The 22308-nt window shown below is 40.1% G+C and overlaps 1 long non-coding RNA gene across 1 annotated transcript; it reads right to left on the reverse strand.

The window, feature by feature from the left end:
• Window positions 1–3231: 3231 nt before the first annotated feature.
• LOC113967391 lies at window positions 3232–8017 on the reverse strand. The gene is made up of 3 exons (XR_003534154.1): window positions 7991–8017; window positions 5688–5726; window positions 3232–3294 (listed from the first exon to the last, which is right to left on the reverse strand). It is a non-coding gene; the product is annotated as an uncharacterized LOC113967391 (long non-coding RNA).
• Window positions 8018–22308: the final 14291 nt, after the last annotated feature.

Consider the following 22308-nt stretch of genomic DNA (forward strand, 5'->3'; position numbering starts at 1 on the left):
TTAGCACTGCACAGTAGCAACACATTTTAAATGGATTAAGGATTTTGTGTGAGATGAATCTCATAACATAATGAAAGAGTAATCATCACTGAAGAATTATTATCAAATTAATCATCTCACAGCCATTGTTGTGCTGGCAATCTTCAATGGATCTATAAGATGGAGGAGAAAATGTAAAATAGATAAAATTTGCCAGTGGAAGTCCTATACAAAAGTGAGAACACAGCAGCTGGAAAAGGAGTCATAGTAGACTTATAGCTAATGATTAATCTGCAACATGAAACTGGAATACAGCTGAGGAGACTTAGGAGAGTAGCAGAGTGATTTTATTTTGAACTCATCAGACACTGAAGATCAGTGCTGCTGTCAACCAGTCATCATGAAAGATGAAAAAATTAGAGAGTGAATGTAAAAAAGAGTACCAGAAACAGTTGAAGAGATGGAGAAATGATTCATATTGCAGTATTTAAGCTGCTTTAACTGTTTAGATTATCAAAAAGAAGATGGGTCTTGATTGCTCTATTTGAATACCTTCAAGTCTGGGACAAAGCAAATACTAAATTTTTATTTAATCCACACAAGAAAAGATAACAAGAATTTGTAGTTATGTGTTTTTAGAACTACACAAATAAAAATATCAAGGGAATCTGTGGATTCTTCATTTCATGATTTCCCCAAATAGGGGTGTCTTTGACAGTACTGAGAATAAATAAAGTGACAAGAATGGAGGAAAAGGACCTCCTCCACAACAGAGCCACAGGACCTGAATGCCTTTAAATCCAACCTAACCCTATGTTGATGGGAAAGGTGCTTGGCCATATCCCTTCACACAGATCCTTTCTAGGAGGTAGTTAGTGAACTCTGGAAAAACCTTAAACAACCATCTCAAATTTGTTCTTCATTCTTCTGTAAATTATAGTAGAAGTGGTAGATTAGTAACAAAGTTTCAAGCAAGAGGACTTATGTCTGCTCCCACATCCTTGGCTCCTCAGCTGTTGGTTTTCATTAACAGAATGCAGTTATATTTGAGAAGACAAGGATCTGTATGTGTTATGGTTTGGAGCTGGCTCCCTGCCAAGTCTCCAAACCTTACCACAAGGAGTCTCCCCCCCCCCCCCAAACTGAGGGAGAAGAGGGGAAAAAACCCAAAAGAACCGAAAACGAGAGAGAGACAAAGCAATATATATATAAATATATTTACACTTATGTACAGTTGAAATATATATACAATTTCACAGGGAAAAGGGAAAGGGGAAGGGAAGAACAAAAACCAAAATTATATATATATATATATATATTATCCCGATCAGTAGCCCAAGGTCTATCAACTAAAAGAATTAGCAGAGAATCTTACTACTCTCCTTGGGACAATGGAGAGTCACGCCGGGGTGACTGGTGACTGCCGGCAGCCTTCGCCTCCCAAGGTCGACAAGGCCTTACCAGGCCTCACTCTCCAAGCCGACAGACTCAACACAGGGAGATCTGCACCTCCAAAGCCGCCGGAAGGAAAGAGGGCGAAGGTCTTTCCTCCCTTCTTCTTATACCCCAGCTTACGTAAAAATCGTAGGGAATACCGGGTAAATCTGGGCACTTCCTTGGTTACAAGCTGGTCACCAAGGAAGGCCTAGGCCAAACTACCACAGTATGCTGGTGACATTCATCACCAACATTTAACTCCATGTCTGCAGAATATTCCAACTCAGTGGGTAAGACAGAAAATGGAGTTGTGAGCCACCTCTATCCATTTTAATCTTTTTGTCATACAGGAGAAGTTACAAGGCCACTTGCATCTTCTGCAATTCTGCAGGAGAGCAGAAAAAGTCCCAAAGGTTCTTTCTTGCCACGATTAAACATTTCTATCTAGGCTGGTGGGTCTGAAAATGTTGATTCAGGTATACAGGTGGTAATTTCTTAAAATGACAGAGTGGAGGGAGTCAGTTAGATGTTCAGAGACATCCAAAAATTTTGCTTGAATCGAGTGTTAGCTAGTGTTTCAAACTCAGAAGGTTCCCTTGGGATGGGCATTTTGCAGGTCAATTGCATCATAACTAGACTCAATTTAAAGGTAAATCAAGCAGTAGAGTATTTATTGAGTGTTGGGCAATTGCTGAATCGGCGCTATTAGTTTCTTTTAAACGGAAAATCAAATGCCAAACTTGTGCCTGACAGCTAATTTAGACTTACGGGGAAATTGCAGGTCTGGGGTTTTCACCTGGATAAGCTATGCTAATTGGATTTGGGAGGTGAATGGTAATAAGAGTCTGTTCTAATACCTGAGGTTGTGGTTACTTGTAAGGGCAAAGTCAGAAGAAAGGGATGCAGAATCTCATGGGGAGTTAGAAAAGATGTGGTTTTGGTATGGCCAGTGCTTCAAGCCCTTCAGAAGAGGTTGTGCACAGATTTGAAGGTGAGTGTTTTACGAGACTGGGAGGCATTAGACTTGCTATGAAGCTTTGGGTCTGGATTAGTTTTGCCTTAGTGCAAAGCACTTTTGAGTATTCAAGAGTGTTTTTTGGAGTTCCTGCAGAACACATTCCTCTGGTGTCGAAGAAATGCAAATTTAAATTGGGTGTTGCAATCCATGATGCCAAGGGTACAGTATAGGCTCATATCATATCTGCTTTGGGCTCCTTTTTTGTGCAGTGCCCTTCATAGGAGAATGGTAAGTTTGTAATATCCCTTGGACTGGGATTTAATTGGGTTGCGGTGGGATACCAGATCTCTGCTCGTGGTGTCTTCTCTTTTTTTCTAGCACAGATGAGACACTAATATCATCTGTGTTACTCTTTTCTTATGCTGGGTATCTGAAAAGTAAATTTCATTTTTACAGGTTTCTTGACAACAGAAGAGGATCAGAGTTTTTAAAGCTACTTACAACATATTTTCATGAAGTGCTGTTATTTTAAAAATTTTGCTGTGTTAGCTGGCACTAACTGTTTCTACTGTTTTAACAATTTACAGGCACTTCGTGGATTTTGGTCTCTGTGCAGCATACCCACAGGGACATTTTTGGTCAGAACTAGGAAAAAACCACTGAGAACCAGGCTGTATTTGCCACCTCTTAATGATAGGGTTATTTTAAGGAATTGTTAAATACTAGGTACATGCTGCTGGGTTTACTTGTTTCTGTGAAAAATAAAACTTGTCCTTGCGGAATTTGTTCTGTTATTCAGAATTATGCTAGTGAAGATGTGATTTGCCTTTTTTCTGGCTGACAATCTAGTCGTTCTCCACAAAATGATCTCTGAGAAGTGCATCAATAGCCTCAGATCTCAGCAGGGCTTTACTTCTGTCCTGTGGATGACATATCACAGAGAACATGCGGGTGGTCTGCCAGAGCCCATGTGCCAACATCAGGGAGTGCTGTATATTGTGCAGTTTTCTATGCAAGAAATAAATAAACTTATTTTGAAGCACAGATCATTTTACTACCAATAAGCATGCATGCACCATTTTAAGACAGTATGCTGTATCTCCAACTCACAGGGTTGTTCCTAATGAAAGGAACAGTTCAAGACTTATCCTCTATTCCTCACTGTGTGTCAAAAACCAAAAGTAAAAACAACTATGGCACTAACTCTGCAACATATTTTGGGGGAAATACTGAACTCTGTTCTCCCTGTCGACCTGAATTTCTGCTCTCCTTTCAACGTTATGAGAAAGTTGTCCAGGAGCACTGTGCTAGGTTTTAGACAGGATAAAAAATGAGTGAGCACTGTGTGGGAGCAAAGCCCATAGAGCAGCAAAAGGGTTAATTTCTGCCCAGAGCAAAGGTACTGAAATTGAAGTACACAAGTTTATTTATTTTCTATAATCTCATAACAAAAATGAAGTCAGAGGTAATGCCATTTTGCCAGTGATTCTCACCGAACTATGGCTCATTAGTTACTTTATGTTGCTTAGCAAGGTCTGTTTACACCTACAGAAATTCAGCCAATTCCTTTCTCTCCTCACAGACATCCCAGTATTCTTGCCTATCTGACCATGCATTGTGGGTTTGCCATCCATGTGCTATATACAGAGCTGAGCGCATATGCGCATTTTGAGGAGGAAAAAAAACCCTGTTGAGATGCATTCCAGCTACACTGGCCCTCATCTGGGCTATTTCAGGCCAGGCCTGAAAATATTTCACCATGATTCACTCTACTTTTTCTATGGTTTTATGAGATCAGAATCATATAACTCAGGTCCAGGACTCTTGAAATGCCACATTTGAAGAATACAGTTGAAATCTCTTTTCACCCAAGCCATGGCCCTTTCAGGCATTTTGTTTTGACACACATTAAAATGACCTTTCTAAAGGTTCTTCTTATATGTATCATTCCTGAGGTACTTTGCTTTCTCCGATACCGAGCACATATTGCACCCTTGTGTTGGACAACAGCTGATGGAGGACAGTGGGAGAGCACTTCCTCAATATGGAGCCTTGGGAACAACTTGCTGCATGCTTTGAAGAGGCAGCAGAAGACCATGGAGTAGTTCACAATCAGATTGGAGTTGCTCATGAGCAGATTCGTATTTCCAGTCTGACATGGACCAAGGTATGCCTTGGGATCAGGATTGCACTGACCTGTTTGCTCTTCTGTGTAATGACCTGATGAGGTCCCAGGGATGCTTCCTTAGCTGAGTTTTAAGTTAATTTGCAGCACAGATAAATGTGTGTTACATTTGATTGCTTTTTTCTACGTTCAAGTCTTTATTCATGCTGATGGTAGGAACTAGCCATGGTATATCATAGCACATTCTGTGTATCTGCAGTGAAATGGTGCATATATGGTAACAATATAAGCAGGAAGATAGATAGAAACACCCAAACTGATGTTTTCCTAGTCCTTTATGACTTTCAGTAAACTTTAGGTCTGATTGAAGGAGACTTGCTTATGCTTCCCAAATAGTTTTCCACTGTGATTGTTTTCAGATGTGATGACTTTCTCTTAATTAAAAGAATGAAACATTGAGACAAAAGCCATCCCAGGATTTAGTCTTACTCAAACCAGCAATTGGTATTATTTCCAGTATAGAGTTCAAAGTACACAAATAACCAGCTTAAAACTGTAGCTTAAAACTCCATTCCAGGCACACTAAATATTATGTTCACTTTACTTAAGATATATTTCCTCAGAAGCACAGGAATATAGTCTTTACTCAGTCTCCCATTTCCATGAAGTTCTTTGTTTAGGTCCTTCCACAGTGAATTTTGTAGCCAAAGAGCCAAGTAAGTAAGTGAATGAATTGTTGGCAAATGTTTCAGTGCACTAAATGGTAAATGACTTTAAATCTCAACTTTATTCCCATTTTCATATCTTTACATGATTTTTACACAAAATGGAAGGATAGTTAAATATGCCTCATCTTCAACTGTAGACACACACACACATGCAAACAAACAAACACACATTTCTAGGATTTCAAGTAAATATTTCGGCCAATAGGACTTCAGGGAGGCCCAGCTCATCACCTTAGAAAAAACACCATGATGTGCCACTGGAATAACATTTAATATGTGCAATTTCTAATCAGAAAACCAGCTGTTTTGGGGTTTTTTACCTGAAACATTGAGGATCCCCATACATGGCTTCCTCAGATTTCAAGGATGCTGAAAATGCAGCTGTTAAGACACAAACTAGACTCTGCTCAGCAAAAAGTTTTGCTCTCTTGGCACCAGAACACCCTTCTCTCTCTCTCACCTTGAAGGTATTTGAATCACTGTAGATTTGCCTTCTCACCTAGACTAAAATAACAAATTGGAAACCAAGGTAGAACAACACATTTTTCCCCTTTCCTCCCCAGTAAGTTTCTGCACATACAGGAATGAACCAAAGGGATGAAACACAAGTAAGTAATTGGGAAATTAATTAATTGACATCCTGAGATAAACAGCAAAACTTTAAAAAAAAATCAAACCAGCCTATTTAACAGAAATGAATGACATGACTAAACTAACACCCCAACAATAACAGCAGCATCTTTCACAGGTTCTATGCAAGCAAAGTTCAAGCCAGCAAAATACTTTCCAGTTTATAAAAGTTTTAAAAACTGCCAGGGGATATGTCCTGGCCTTCCCAGCAATGGAGCAAGAATGAGCTCCAGCAAATCACATGGAAAAAGCATGAGGGGAGCAGATTTTCCAGGCATTAATTCAGTGCAAAAGGGGGTCTCCCTTCCAATATTGCAGAATACTGATGTGTTAGTAGTCTCCTTTCTCACATCGCTGAACCCTGTTGGATGGATTGCAGGGGGTCTCTTTCCAAATACCATTCCAAAGAAAAGGAAAGTTCTCTCTTCTCTAGTATCAATCAATTATTAGCAAATGGATATATAGAAGGTCACAGGTTTTACTGGAGACTTTTTTGCTGCAGGGGAAAGTGAGAATATTTGCTATAAGCACTTTGGAACATAGCCTTTGGAAAAAATATGATAGATTTTAATAGAGTGATAGTATTCCTACAGAATTCAAAAATCAATTTATATAATTGTATAGGAAGGATGTTGGATAAAATTTCTATTGCACTATTTGGGCTTCACTCTTATAACATTCCAAAGGAATTTTCCACAAGTGCATAAAGCTGAATATAGTGTACTGGATGCTTCTACAGTTTAGTTACTGAAATAATTGAATGGGTTTTACAAATACAGTCTTTAAAAGGATGCAGTTACTACAATGTGCCTTCACTTTTATATATTTCCATAATGTTGATGTGTTAGTTCTTGTACAGTTTTCTTATAGTACCTTTTCCTGATCTTTTCATTTGAAAAAGCCAAACAAATCAACAAATCAAAGAAAAAAATCTGTGCTTTTTCTGGTTTTGTATTGGAAGAGAGAGGTGGTTAGTGCTTTTAACTCTCTTTTGGAGACAACACAAACAACCTGATCTCTTTGTGTAGATTGCCACTTGTAATTTGTACAAGAAATGCTATTTAGGCTTACAGAAAAATCACTGTAAACACTCATACACAGCTCTGAATACCTGTCATAGTAGTTTTCTTAGACTTCACACTCACTCTGCAGCAAACCTTCTGTTTCCCTCAAGCCTGCTCACATGGACTGTACTGGGCATCAAGGCATGGCCTAGGGAATATTTGACATTCCCATGCCCTCAAATAGATATTGAGCACTTGATGATACTGATGGCTCTCAAAATCATCTTGTGAGTTTTTTGGACAGAGATAAACGGCTAAGACCAGTGAAATTAACTATTCTTCTGGGAATATATCTAGCAGCCTTCATTGTCTGCAGTAGTTGTACAGATAACTAAATAACTTAGCTATGGTTTTGAGACTCAAAGCTAGGTGGGCTGAATCCAACCCTAAGCAGAGACAAATGCACTGGACCAATTCTGGAGGATTCCTCAGGAGGAACTCTGTATAGAAAAGTATTGCTTTTTCTCAGCATCTCAGAAGGCATTTTTCTCATACGCATTGTGCATCTAAAGCTGAGAACTCCTTCATTCACTGTGGCTGTGCTTTATAGCAAGGAATAACCCAAAGGTCTGGTTCAAACTTTCCTACCTGACTTAACAAAGTAAAAAACCAAGTTAACATTTTTATTGTCTCTCATTGTTCCTGTATTTCCTTCTTGACCTTTCAGCTACTCAGATATTTGTAGCACTGTTTACCACTGTGTTCTAGGTAACACTTTTTTTAACTGTAGGCTTCCAGCTGTGCAGCTCTAATCCAACAACCAGCTGCTGAGCACTACTGTAGTCAAATATGTTTATTTTCCAGGCCGTGGACAAGCTAGAATATATTTCACTTTCAGAACCTGTGGATGTTTACATCTTAGCCCTTCCTGGATCACAGAGCCATCCCTACATTTGTTTTCTTTGGTTCTGTAAGAGCTGGAAGAACAAAAGGCAAATTTCAAGTTTCCCCCAACCTCAAATCTCCTGTTTGCAAAACAGAATGAAATCTGTCAAAACAATGTCAAAAGAGATATTTTTTTCTTAAATATTTGTGAAATATCCACATTTTTGTTTATTTCTCTAGATACCTCTGTCTACTTGACGAATCATATGCACCAGGAATGTCCAGCTGCAACTTCTTCAAGGAAAATCCTGGAGGGGTATGTCTGTGCTGTTCCTTGAAGAATGAGGCACTATGGCTATCACTGTTGGCTGATCCTTCAGAGCACACAACAACAGGTTCTGGGATGAAAGATACCATGGATATATAAAATCAAAAAGACTTCATAATATTATCAAGACACAAATCAGATGGAGCTAAAGAAATTCAGGCAGAAATCATGGGTTGTTTTCAGTTCAATGTGGGATGCAATTTCTTTTTTTTGTTCATCTTTGGTAAAAGTGCAAATAGAAGTTTGTGTTTCCAGGAAAATAGTCAAGCTGAGAGTTTCTTTCCCTTGAAACTCTTCTACCTTGGGTGATGTGAGAGCACCTGGTACAGACAGTTACTAGGGAACATGCCAAAGCTCGGAGATCTGCATGAGATTCTTTCTGTGCTACATATTGCTGAACAGGTTGAGGCAGTCTGAAGAGGAATGGGTTGTTCATAATCCCTTCTTAGTTAATTTGGAATGAACATTTTTAATCCATATTTGAAGACTGTTCTGCAACTGAAGAAAGCATCTGAACATCTAGAAGCTGCACAGAGGTTTAGTGTCTTCTATCAACTGCAGTGATGTAGTGGTTCCTTTTTGCTAATCATTCAAGTTCTCCACTTAAGAAAATTGCGCTTTTTTAATCTTTATCACTTTACATTTCTGAAATGAGCACAGTACAGATTTCTTTTGTATTGCCTAATTCCATTCTAATAACATACTTGAATCTAGAGTTTACTGAAAAATGAATTAAAAATATTTTATTTTTTCGGTAAGTTGAGAAAGTATTTTCTAAAATAAAAATTAAAAAATAATTCAAACCAGTCGCAAAACCTCCAAGAAAATTTGTCCAAAATAGTCAGGGTTTATGTGCATGTTGCTCAGAGTGAAAGTTCCTATTGTTTCCCATTGAACCCTGATTTTTACTGCTCCACTTGCAAATACCACTACTGTAGTGTAATTAATTTGATGTGATCACTGACTGGTCAATGCTGGATGATAGTGGTGGGGCAAGACTCCTTGATTTGAGTTGAATACTCAGCTGACCTTTATTTGAATCATCCAACTACTAGAGTTTGCACAGATGGGTTGGGAATCTTGTGAGAAGATCATTTCAGGAGTGATTTTTGATGTTTCATTTTTCTAGTCAGGATGGGGAAAACCTGTCTGAAGGTTAGTCAGAACTCCAGGTGAGTGGATCTTGATCAACCCCGAATAATGAAACCACTGTTTCTCTTGTGCAGCAACTACAAGTCCCATCTTTGTATCTGGTTTTATTTCATGCAGAAAAAATATATTGCTTGCCAAGTAGAATAGGTCTTGAGGAACTGCTTCTGCAGTTTTGAAACCACATAAAGTGCCAGAGCTGACCTCTGCTCTCACTACATACATGTGTGTGATGAAGGTTTCTGCTTTTCTTCTTGCTGTAGACACACCATGAAAAGTGGAAACTGATCATTCAACTTTCATGTTTGTCCCTGAGACACTTGCTAGAAAGCAGGAGTTATTTCTAGTCCAGATTTTTTGCTGCTTAGGGTCTGTTGCTGTAAAGACCTATGAACATGTGCCATCCCTATTCTCTCCTCGTCTCAGAAGAGGGATGCCTGACAGATCAGTGGCTCTGTATAAGCTGTAATAAAAATAAATCCGATGGGTCTGGGGTGATAACTTTACTCTAGACTTTTCTTCACCACAAAATGCTCTGTGGATGTGGACATAGAGCTGAACTCAGAACAAAGATTCCTGCAGTCAGGAAATGCATCTGAATTTGGGAATTACTTACATAGGGCAGGTGGATGTGTGTGTCCTTATGGTGTGATTACCGCCTCTGCAGATCTTCAGATTCACCACAGGAAGTGAAAAAGTATGTTGTAAGCACAGCAGATGTGGCAGCTGCAGCTCAGGGAGAGCTCATACAAATGAAGTAAAGAAATCTTTACATTGAACAGTGCTGTTACCTTTTGAAAGGCTACATTACTTGCTGTATAGAGATACAGTGAACAATCTTCAATCTCAACAGTGGCTTAAGGAATTATTCCACTGAAAAGCAAGAGCCACAGAAACCTCAGCCATGCAATGCTCGCAATAATGGTGTGCAACAAATGCAAACGCAGTTCCACCCTCATGTCATGAAGGAGCACTGATCCTAAAAGTGGGAGGTGGCATCTATTTTAGATTGGGGTTTATAGTCAAGCAAGCCACCTCATTCCTTACCTGGGCACTGTGGCTGAGAATGGATTGGACTTGCATTCCCCAGACTGGACACAGTGATCAGTCTTGTCCCGGTTGACTTTGCAACAGGGTGTCTGGGAAATGTGTATTTCATTTTCTGCAGGAAACCCACTGTCCAGGTGGAAGTTCCGGCATGTGAGAAGATGGAAACAGCATGAGATCCTTGCCATGAACCTTGTGGGAGGCATGGGCACAGCCAGGCACACTGTGATGCTGATGACACACTTTGCACAAAATGAGGCTGGCTGTCCTGCTCAGAGAGGGACTAACAAGTGCAGCATTTTATCAGCATCATATAGTGCAAGCACTGTAATGGCACTACATGCTGCTTATTTTTTTTTCAGAGCAGAAATAAAGAAAGCTGCTATATTGACTTCTTTTTAGCCTCTTCCAAAATTTAAGACACATCAGACAGAGAGCTCAGGTCGATTTGGGTCAGTGGCTGAAACCAGTAGATAAAGTTTCAATAGGTAAGGTTTTTAATCAGGAAAGACTGACTCCTTCACAAAAATTGCTGAGATCTTTTTAGCCAGTCTAACCTCATAATGTACATTTCCAATTAAAAAAAGATGCTGATCACTAAGAAAATAATTCACGTCCATGTGCATGAAGGAATTTATAGCCTGAACTGGTGTCAGATCTATTTGAAAACATGTGCAGAGTATGTTCTCAACTGCTTATCTCTCTGCTTGTCTGTCAGCCTTTAGTTCTTCACCTATGCATGCATGCTTACATTCCTACGCTCACATGTGTGTTTCCAGCATACACTTTCATGTCTAAATTTTGAACTGCAGGCAAATTGCAATGTGAATGGTTTTAGTCTTTTTGGTATTAAAACCTCAAAGTATTGCTATTATAGATAATCAATATAATGTAGGCATTTAATAAATAATGTTATTTCTAGTTTCAATGAGATCTAGAAGTTGGAAGTAAAGAGAAGTTCAGATGATCCTTGTGATCAAAACATTTTCAGCATTTTCAGCAACTTTGTGGTTGATCCACGAGCTACAGTTTGGTTACTAAGTGCTCTCTGTCCCAGCCACAAGGATCTGACACATGCAAAGCCTAACTTCAAGGATGGCAGACTTCCAGTACCCAGCCTTGCCTTTCCTGATATCCTCTGGGAACCCTAATCAGTCAGCTAAAAGATGGAGACAGAAGGGGTTTGCAAATTTCATGCTCTCTTGAAGAGGACTTTTTTCTTTTAATATTCTGCACAAACAATAAAATATCGTAATATATTTTGTGTTTATTTCTGTGTCTGAGGCCTTTCATTTATATATCCAAATGTCTGGATCAATGCAGGAAGTGATTTAGGCGAGAAAAAAAAGAAGTCACATAAATAGAAACAGAAGACAGCATAACAGCAAAGCTGAAATAATGTACTTGACAGGAGAGAGACAGCAATGAGAATTATGGGGCATTGGTGCTCTCCCTGCAAACCAGATCCAATTGCTGTTATTTTGTACCATTTAAGAACATGTATAGGAATTTAAGAACATGTATTGAATTCCATTCAATCAATGGAATGAAGAAGAAGGGAAGATAGTGATCTCCTTTGTCCAGAGAGTCTGATACACTTGTGACTCGGAGTAACAAACACTTTGAAATCCTCAGCCCGGTCCTTGTTTTAAAGGTTGTGTAACCAACAGGCCACTTCAGTCAACTGGACACATTTACTTGCTTTATTTGCATATATTTCAGTAATACCTGAATGATTCTGTGCTGTATTTTGGTATTTGTTAGGACCTCTTTGTTTTTCTTTCTTAAGTATTTGTGTTTTAATCTTAGAAGTGCTTCAGCTGAGGAAATTCCTGTGAGGCAGTACTTGACACTCCACAAGGCTTAAAGGAGAGATTAAAGTTCCAAGTCTGTAAAGGCCAGGGTGGAAATCAACTGAGAAAGAAGGCACAGAAGGCAACTTTTGTCATGTAGGCATGGGTGCAGATTTTTTATTTCAGGACATTCAGGAATCACTGTTTGGGATGGGGAAAACAGGCTGTAGAAACAGACACTGTAGAAATCCTGTCAGAGCTCAACATCCAGTAACTCTCTTGCTGCATGTGGCTGTGCTGTGCCCTTGCCCTTGGGGTGAATAAAATAAATCCTACCTCAGAAGAATGAGAAACGGAGTCTCAGGCAATCCACTCTGTCACTAAAAGGTAGAAATGACTTTTCTTTGCTTCTCCTGATGTCTGTAATGTTTTGCAGTTTTCTTGAGAGATACTGCTCCTTTAAATGAGGTGTGGCCAGAAAAGGAGACATTATTTGCTGATGTCCAACAGTTTTATTTTTGTTTTTCCTTTATGCTTACTGCAGAGACAGACCTGGAGCTGTCCCTAACAAGTAAATGAGGGAATAGTTCTCTGGGGATGATGATGAGGCTTATAACAGGAGTAGCAGGCTCCATTCTTTTTCCCTTATTTGATTCTGAAAGGTATCAGTCTGGGCCATCTTCTCCTTTGAAGTAGAGACATGAGGGACATGAGAACACTGTTTGTGTGCTCTTGGACTGAGCTGGGACTCCTGCCTAGACCCCACTGCCCTGTCTGAGCACCACAGAAGCAGTCCCAGGGTTTGCATGTCTCCACCAGAGGCACTCTGTGCCTGGCTGGACTGGGAAGCATCCCAAGGTCATGGGCTATCTCTCAGCATGAAGCTCAACAGAGATTCCAGCCAGGTAATGCAGTGAGACAAGCAATAAAATGATTCATAATAAATAGCCATAACTTCAATTTGTAAAATGAGTTTACCATTCCCCCACTTCCATGCCTTCCGAATGTAATAAATGCACTCATTTTCACTACCTTTTGGGGTTTTTCAGTGGGTTCTGGCAGCAAAACACTCTGAGTCATAAGAAGAACAGATTAATATTAATAGCAAATGTCTATGATTAAACTATGAACATTACCCATCTCAAGACAGATAGACTCTCAAGATCTGCAGGAGTTGGAATTAATCCAGAATTGCTACTGATACTCTGGATTTAGCCTGACTCCTATCTCCTTCCAGGACCACAATAAAACTATAATGCTCCCATTAAAAAACTTGATCTTTAATTGGTTTTAAATACTTTCACACTCTGGCAAGAATGAAATGAAAACAACCCTGAATTTCACAGTGAATGTTCTTTGGCTTAAAGCTTCTTTTTCACTTAAGTGATGAACCATCACTGGGTACATTTAATTGGCAGAGACTAATAATACCTCGTATTCTCTAATGGAGCAGTCTTCTGCTACATAACATCACAAAAGTTTTATTTAAAAACATTGTGTACTCCTACAATAAGGATAATTCTTAAAATATTTAAAAGTAATGTAAAATGTACTGAAACTGAGAGGGCAGAAAAAAAATTCCAATTAATGACATTTAAGAAAGTATAAGGTTAAAATCCTGCCAGAGCCAGTGATGTGGCAAGACAATGCATGCTTTGCCAGAAATGGTTTTTGGTGGAAGATGCATATAAAAAGGACATTTTGAAGTGGATGGGTCCTGTGCTCACAGTGTGGTAGGGAAAACCAGAATTTCCCATCTCAGGTGTTGTTACATGTTAAATTTTCTGCTGATATAAAGACAACATAAGATGATCCCTTGGCTCTACCCCATCATAGAAGGTTCATTTCCACTCTTGTGCCACAGCTTGCCAGATTGAGCTATCTGTGGGTTGTCCTTCTGGTTGTGACCACTGACATACCCCCAAGTAAAAAGAAGCTTTTGCTTTTGGAAGAGATGCAGAGGGGCAAAACTTGAGTGTTGGTGAGCTACAGCCTGGGAAAAGCTGGGAGTGATGGATGGTGGAGAGGGGAACAAGAATGTTAGCCATTTTTGCCATTGCAGGAAACCTTCCTCGTCTGTCAGCAGTTGCCAGTACTCAGTGTTGGAGGGGAAGCAAAGAAAGACATGATGAACAAAACAGGGCAACAGCATACTGTGACACCACAGCCACGTTACCCTGGAAATCGTTTCTGACCCAAGTATCAGCCTGTTTCCACCCTGAGCCAACACAGCTGGTTGTCCTCTCAGATGGTCCAACTTCTCCCTCATCCTTACTGCTCATGGTGTCAAGGGAACTGAGATTTGTTTCTCCCACACTGTTTTTTCCCCCTTGCCTTGCCCTCCTTGTAGGCTCTCAGGTGTCAGGGGAGCCCTAAACGCCTGCAAGGAGCCAGCCTGTGGAGTGATCTGCATGCTCCCCCTCTCAAGTTTGTGGCCAGAGGAGACTGAGTTCTGACTGGGGACTGCTGATGTGTTACACAGAGCAAGAGGATAGTCCCAAATGCAGGATCCTCCTACTTCAGTCAGAAGCTTTGGCTGCGCAGCTGATTTAATTTTGTAGCTGAAAATATTATTAGAGGTAATAAATTTGTCCGCCCTGTAGGAAATCGAGCCAGTGAACCTCTACTCTCTTTTACAATGGGATGTAAAAGGACCAAGAAGGGCTAAAGTCCTTAAAAAAAAAAATACTGCGCCAGAGACCTGCAGAAAGTACAACACACCAGTCACGTGAGAAAAATGATCACCCTCATCCTGCGTGGGTGTTGCTAGAAACAGCAGTTGAAAGGATTCAAACAGAAATAAACACACATACACAAAAAAGCTGTATTGTCGATCTCACAAAAAATTAATACCAGGCAATCTGGCAGTGACTCTTTTATGCACCACATCTCTGCACATGGGAGATCAAACTTGGTTCTTACCCAGGAAACTCAGAGGTCTAAATCTCAGGCAGACTTGTGCAGAAGAGCTAGTGTGTGTAGGGGACAAGTAACGAAAAGCCCATATCATTCTCTGGGCTGACTTATGATGCTCCTTTCACAGGTGACATTTACAGAGCACCCACTTTTGGATTGTAACAGTGTAGGACTAAGTATGAGGGACTTTAAGCTGTGTATTCACTATGGAGGTTTTTTTGCTGGAGAAAGATGAGTCTGAATGCAAAGTGTTCTGGCTTTGATTTTCTTCTCCATGCTCAAGTCCCTCTGACACATTCATAATTTTGCATAGGATTGCTTGTGACAATCACACATGTAAGGAGGAGAAAAGTGAAAAAGATCCTCTAGAATGATAATTTTAATAAGGTAATGGGAAAATATATAAATACCTAACTAGTATAGAAATTATAATCGTGCCATGCAACTTTACAGCCAGAAATAAATCTGCACTTCAGAAGCAGACTCAGTCTTCATAGCAATGGCGGCATTTGTAAAATGGGATATGGTTGCTTCTCTGCATGGTAGGAGGACACAGGCTTTCCTGTACCTCCCGTGGCATATAAGACCACAGGTTACTTGTGGGAGCTTCCTGCAGGTCCATTGAACCAAACCTCTCTGCCTCCTCCCCTTCTGCACATCTCCTTAACTCGTCTATTTTGGGAGAGGCACTTCTATTTAAGAGAGGCCCTACACCGGTAGCTGGGAGGGAAGAGGAACATTGATGAGCCCTGCAGGTGAGCTGTAAAAGCAGCCATAGCTGCATGTGCTCATGCCTCACTTGGAAGAGGGTGATCTCAATTATACATGTAGCTGCTGCTTTTAGCCATATTTTTCTTACTGGGTCTGGGATTCTGTTTTTGCTTTTATTTTTTTTCCTGGAAGGAGAAAAGAAAGAGAAATGTGAATTTGCAAGATATTTGAAATACCTAGCATTTGGAGGGTGAAGATGGTTTGTTTCTAGTGAATTCTTTTATTTGGCAAACTGCAGACCTTCCCATGCCATTGGGCTGATGAAAACTCTATCTTTCCAGCTTGTTGAGACACTTTCCACAGACATGCAATTTTCTTAAAACAAGAGGCTAAAGAATCTAAATGTATTGTTCTGACAGAAATAGGAAAAAAAAAGAAAAAAAAGAAAAAAAAAAAGTGCCTTCCAGGTAAACATGCTTGGACAATTATGCCCATATCTGTTAAAAGGAAGCATTTTATTCCTAAGTAGTATTTCTCATAATTGCAAGAGAGACTCTTTTGGTGGACTGGTGTTATTTACTTTGCTGATGGTCAAACCTCTGTATTGCATAAAGATGGGGTAGATTCAAGTTGAAGATCTGCTGTTGTCAGTGAATGCCTTTTGGAGCCGGGGCTAGAGCCCCAGATACTCTTGTAAGCAGTGTCTCTCAGCAAAGGTGGTCTCTGGGGAAGAGTTCTCAGTTCCTCTGATTATTGGATAACTTGGTACACTGACGTTTCTTCTTTCAATAGCACCAGTGTTCGGATGGTCTGCTTTCAAAACGGGGGTGTTAAAAATGAGTGTAAGAAAATGGAGACTGAAGTATTTTTTTTCAGGGGCCAGTCTCCCTTCTTTGATTATCAAATACCTGCACAGCTGAAGGAACTAATGACATTTCTAAATGGAACCTTGCTGAACTGAACTACGCCCCAAATTCAGGTAATACTACATACAGTTTCCATCCGTGGCCACCACCAAATGCTCCAGAGAAGGTCACAAATAGCCTTGGGGAAGACAGGTGGAGGTTAGTCATCTCCAGCAGTTAAAAGGTGACTAAGACCTAAACCATCTATGTTTTAAGTTTTACCTTTTTTTGTGGTAGTAATTTTAATATATTCTCATAACTCATTTGAATGTCTCATTGGAGATCAGGCAAAATACAAGCTGTGGTAAATTTTTCTGTCACCAGAAAACATATTGTGGTTCTTGGACAGGAATATAGCTTTCCTGCTCCCAGGGATGTTAGGGTGAATCCCCCCTTAATTCCCTGATTAGCTACTACAGGAAATTTTGTATAGTCACAGCCAGAACAGTCCTAGAAATGTAATTTCACATAGAAGAAATGTGTAAATGTTGCTTCCCCAAGTAGAGATGTTCTAAAAAATAATTCAAGATAAGGTCAGGCTCTTGATAGACTGCAAGTTTGTGATTACCTCTGCAACACCAAGCTTGTTAATCCTTCTTCTGCAGCCTTGTTCCAGCAGTCCAACTTAAGACAACCAATACCTTTGGAGAGTTAAAAAATCCCTTCTGTCTTACTATTTCTTTCCTGCTCTTGGATGTAAAAAGTCCTCCAAAAATCATGTTAAAGGCAAATTTAACAAAGGCAAAGTTGCCGCATTTCAGAGAGCTGCTTTAGGCAATGCAATGCTAGTGCATGTCTGAAGAAAGGTTACAAGAATGTGTATAATGAAAGCTGCTCAGTCAAGGATTCATTTCCTGTGCACTGAAATACCCTGTTACGAGGCTCTGCTGTAGTGACACAACAATATATATGAATCCTGTCAAATTAATTTGGACTAGCAACACTATTGTTCCAGGCTGCCATTACTGTTTTCATATGAGTCTGAATGTCTTCTCTGCTACTTTTTTCCATTGCCTTGTTTATTTGGACATCTCACATAGGCTGGGGTCACTTGTAACCTCTGGCTTTACTAATAAAAAAGTTAGTAATAACTGCAATAAAACCCAACGTGAGGCTTCAGTAGATTGAAAATTTTGCTTTAAAACAAGTTTATTGCAGTGAGGATTCATTATCATCATGAGGTTAAATGAGCATACTGTTGTGCAGACCAAACTCTGAAGCACGTGTACTAAAATCAATTCTATTAAGTCATTCTTCCCTGAGGTACAAAGTGCTCCCTTCCAGACCTATCAAAGAAAACGATGGCCCTTTCTTATGTAAGGAGACAAGAAAGCTATTGTCATATCTAAAGCTGGAATAATAACAATTACTTGTTGCAGTAGGAATGTCAAAGAGCTTGCCTGGTTATGTTCATTTGGCATAAAACACCTTTGTTTATGCCAGGCTCAGAGAAATGACTGAACTCGTCTTTTGATTGAACATTTTGCACACCAGAGTTTTCCTAGGACAGCATAAATCATCTAGAAGATAGTAATGTGATGCTAAGAGACAACTCATCGTGTAATAAAACTACTGTCTGGAATTTTATTTTCAATATAGCTGAGGAAATTCTAGTGCTGATAGTGTTTTTGTCTGCTAACATTGTCTTCTCAGACTTTGAGGCATTTGACTACTCATGTGACAAGTGATCTTAGAAAAAAGCTTTTTACTGATACAAGACTCACTTGCTAAACTCACAGTCTGCGATTAGCTTCTTTGTTTTATTCAAAAATCTACCTTTCAGAATGTGATGAGATGCATGATGAGGTTTTGCAGCAGGTTTGTCTCCCCTTTTTCCCCTCTTTGCTGGTACAACCGACTTTCCACCACAAAACAAGCCGTTACATGTGTTCTACCTTTGCAAAAGTGCTATTTTTCTTCTTAGTGCCAAATTAGTTTTGGGAGTCTTTGAATCCATGGGAATTTTTGCCCTTGAAGTAGCACTAGAGCCTCATCAGGAACATGTCTGCAGTGTTCTAAAGATATTTTCACTGGTGGTATGTCAGGTCCGGTTTCCTCTTTGACAATTTTATCCATAGCCTGTTTCAGAGTGGACACTTGCATCTATACGATTGGGAAGTTGGGGGATATGCTTGGCCCACGAGTATTAGATCTGTTCTTCTGCTGGAGTTACTGACTGTAGGTCTAGTGCTATTACCCACTTGGAAGAAACTCTTTAAAACTTTCCTGCATTTTAAAAAATTTTTTCATTGTTCCTCCAAACCAAGGAGGAGCTGACACTCCTTACAGTCCACCTTGCGCCACCCATTGCCTCTCCCTGCTTCCTCCCTGTCTTCTCCCACTGAAATGATGCTTTTATTTCTTGTGACTTGGCTCTGATCACTGTTTCCATTTCCCTCAGGTTTATGATTACAGAAAAAAAGGACTTCTAAGAAGTCTGGATGTGAAACATGTTGACCTAGATTCCTCATATGTTCTAAGAGTGGTTTGGGGACCAGACTCTTTAGGGACAGGCTGAGTTTCTCAGGCAGGAAATAGGTAGATAAGGCACTATGACACTCATAGTGTTGTCATGAAGAGTCAGTCAAAACCAGGCATAGCATAAAAGGAAACTCTTGCAAGCTGGGACTCCTCACCTCTTCTGGAAATTGACTTTATACAGCTGTTTTTTTTTTGTTTGTTTGTTTGGTTTTTTTTGGTTTTTTTTAAGTATTGTTTTATTTGTAAAACAGGTCAGTCTGGCCGCTACAACAAAGTAACAGCTTGGTGGTGCAATCCAAGCTGCCCCCTGACTTTCTGCTAAAACTAGTCCACACAATGTCTCTGATTTTGGCTAGTAGTGCGTAACAGATTAATGGTAGCTTGTGAGTAGAAGCCTTCAACATATTTCTGAGAAAAAAAATACATCTTTTCATAGTTTTAAACTGTGGACAAGTTAGTGAGATATTTGGGAACTGGTAAAGATGCTGGCTTGTCATTACAGACAGCTGGGAGAGAGGAACGTGCAGGCAGCAGTGAATCTCCACTGTTGCATAAACACATGTTGTGCTTGACCTCTTATGTGGGTGGTGAGTTATGTTTTGAAGCTGAAGAGTTAAGTGTTATATTGCAAAGTCTACTGTCCACAGGTTTCATGCTGTGCTTCAGCTGTTGGATGCCACGTCAGCTGTAAAGACTTCACAAGCTCTAGGGATCTCACTGGCAGGTCTTTACTGCTCCATGGGAAGGATTTCTTGGGAAAATCAAAAGGAAGCCTGTTGAGTTCATGCATTGCAAATGACCAGTCGTCTTGAGCCCTGTATACTGTAGGCAGGAAGGGCAACTACGTTGACCATGGCTCTTTTAGTGAAAACCACAGCCTACCCAAGCTGGCCTCTTGCCCATTGGAGACTGATGATTTCATTTCTCATTTCTGAATTTTGCTCATTTCCCCAGGCCTCAGCTCTTTGTAGCCGGATCTCTGGAGTGTTTTACACTGTGCTAGGACACTTTTCAAATGTCCCTATTCTCTAAACCTAAATTGTCCAATTATCCTAGGAAGAAAGCCTCTGTAAATATGCCCATCAAGCTGAATCTATCATACAGAAGAATACATCTCAAGTATGATGAATATACATACCCTTGGGTAGAATAAACTTCTATATTATTAGCCTGTGTTTCAAATGATGGCATTAGCATTCATGCCTAGCCACTAAGTAATTTGGTTTCCGGAAGCTTCTCTGGATTAGGACACAGTAATTCTAGTAGCTGTATATTATGTAACGTAAATACTGAAAAACCAGCCCCGCAGGATGGAAAATACCCCATGAGTTTATTGTGGCTTTTGTGCCTTTCGATTTTTTTTTTCCTTTTGCTACTTAGAAGTACATGAAGCTCTTTCCTTACTGAACTGAAAACAGGGAGTGATTGTGGTATTCTTTCAGGTGCTTGGAGATATAGTTAAGGGCTGTAAGGGGCTGTTTTCTTCTTCCTCAGTGCAGCCACCACTTCACGTTTCTGTCCAAGCAAAATGGAAAATGCAACATAGCCTACTCTGAAATCTGAAAAAGATTTTTTTTCCTCCCAGTAACTGCAGTTTTATTAAAAGATCAGTTTACATGCTGCTACATTTATTAGTACGTTGACTCCTAGCCCCATAAAACTACATGAAAATCATGGCAGTCAGACCACAGGGACATCTACCTTCTGAAAGAGTAGAGCTGTACGTGGGCATGTAGAAATTGTTTGGCAACACATAAGAAAGCCAGAAACTGCCATTGTGCAAGCTGATGGTTTTCTTGGCATATATGTGCCCTCCAGACAGGATGGTTTTATGCTATAGTCTTGAGCAGTGATTGTGTGGGAATTCTTCATGATGTTATTTATAGCTTTATGTCTCTGCCTTTCTGCAAACCACATTCAGAGATCTCCAGTCTGGAACCCCCAAAGCAAAGATCATACATTGACCACCACTTGAGAAAAGTCTGGCTTAGAAGTCTAGATATGTCCCCTGGGCACGCTGGGGAAGGGAAGAGATAAAGTCTGGCTCTGTGGCATCATTCATCTGCCTTAGCCATGAGCTCATTGTCTCCTGCAATCTCCTGTCTATAAAAAGGCAGGAACAGTTCCCTACTGTACCCTCTTGACTTCTCTCAAGGGAGAATATCTATTCATTTAAAGGCATGTGGTGAATTAGGAGGTATAGGCAACCCTATGCAATAGTTCTTAATTTTGGAGAGCTCAGACCTGGATCTTTAATCCTGCAGTAAGATAGAGTTTAGATTATATATTAATAAAGAAGTGTAAGGTTTGTGCATTAATGCACTTTGCATGTATACTTTGCGTGTAATTTCTTAAATCTTGAAATAATCCAACTGAAAATCAGAATATTGACATATGCATAATCGTTGTTTGACACTTACCTTTGTCACTTGCCACAGACTCCATCCTCATAAAACTCCATGAACCCCTGTCCCAGCCTGATACTAGCTTACTCCCAGCTTCTCAGTGCTGCTATTCAGGCCTCATCATTTCCATTTTCTGTCGTAACTTCCCAGAGTAGCCACAGCAGATGTGTTTCCACTGATTTTGTCTCCCACTGCCTCACTATATCATCTATCACTGCTGCTACAGTCTTACTGTTCTTTATTAAGCTTTTCTGCTAATTTAATTCCTTTCTCTTCAACCTCCCTCCCTGAGTAGGCATCCATAACGTGGTCCGCACACCTTGCTTAGCTGTGTCCCCATGTTCTCTTCTGCCACATCTCCGGTCCTCTTGCTCCTCAGCTCCATTCTCTTTGTAACCTCAGCTTTTCTTTCCCAAGTGTGTCCCTTGACCTCTTCCCACCTCCCTGCCCAAGTCCCTTCCCTAATTGGTCATTCTCCTCATCGACTGATGTCTGTCTCCTTCCCACCTGCACACCACCCCAGCAGAGAAGACTGCATTCACACATATCCCATCTCAATATTTCCAGGTTTCCTTGAAGGTCAGAAGAAACCATCTACACCCATTGAATCTGTAGCAGACTATGAAGCTGTTGTATGTGTTTAGCAGTGTTACACTTGGTAATCTGGTAAACTGCTCCAGAGTCAAGACTTTGGCATCACCTTAGGAGAAAAGAGCTGGTCTGGCTGGACTATGAACACCAAAAGAGGCAGGAGGGGGTTTATACGAGAATGAAAGAGAAGCCCTGGTGAAAAAATAAAAAGTGTTTTAGGAATATTTGATGTACCC

The sequence above is a fragment of the Neopelma chrysocephalum genome, unplaced genomic scaffold (genome assembly GCF_003984885.1).
Source record: "Neopelma chrysocephalum unplaced genomic scaffold, ASM398488v2 Primary Assembly neopelma1_23, whole genome shotgun sequence".
In the NCBI taxonomy this organism is placed as follows: domain Eukaryota; kingdom Metazoa; phylum Chordata; class Aves; order Passeriformes; family Pipridae; genus Neopelma; species Neopelma chrysocephalum.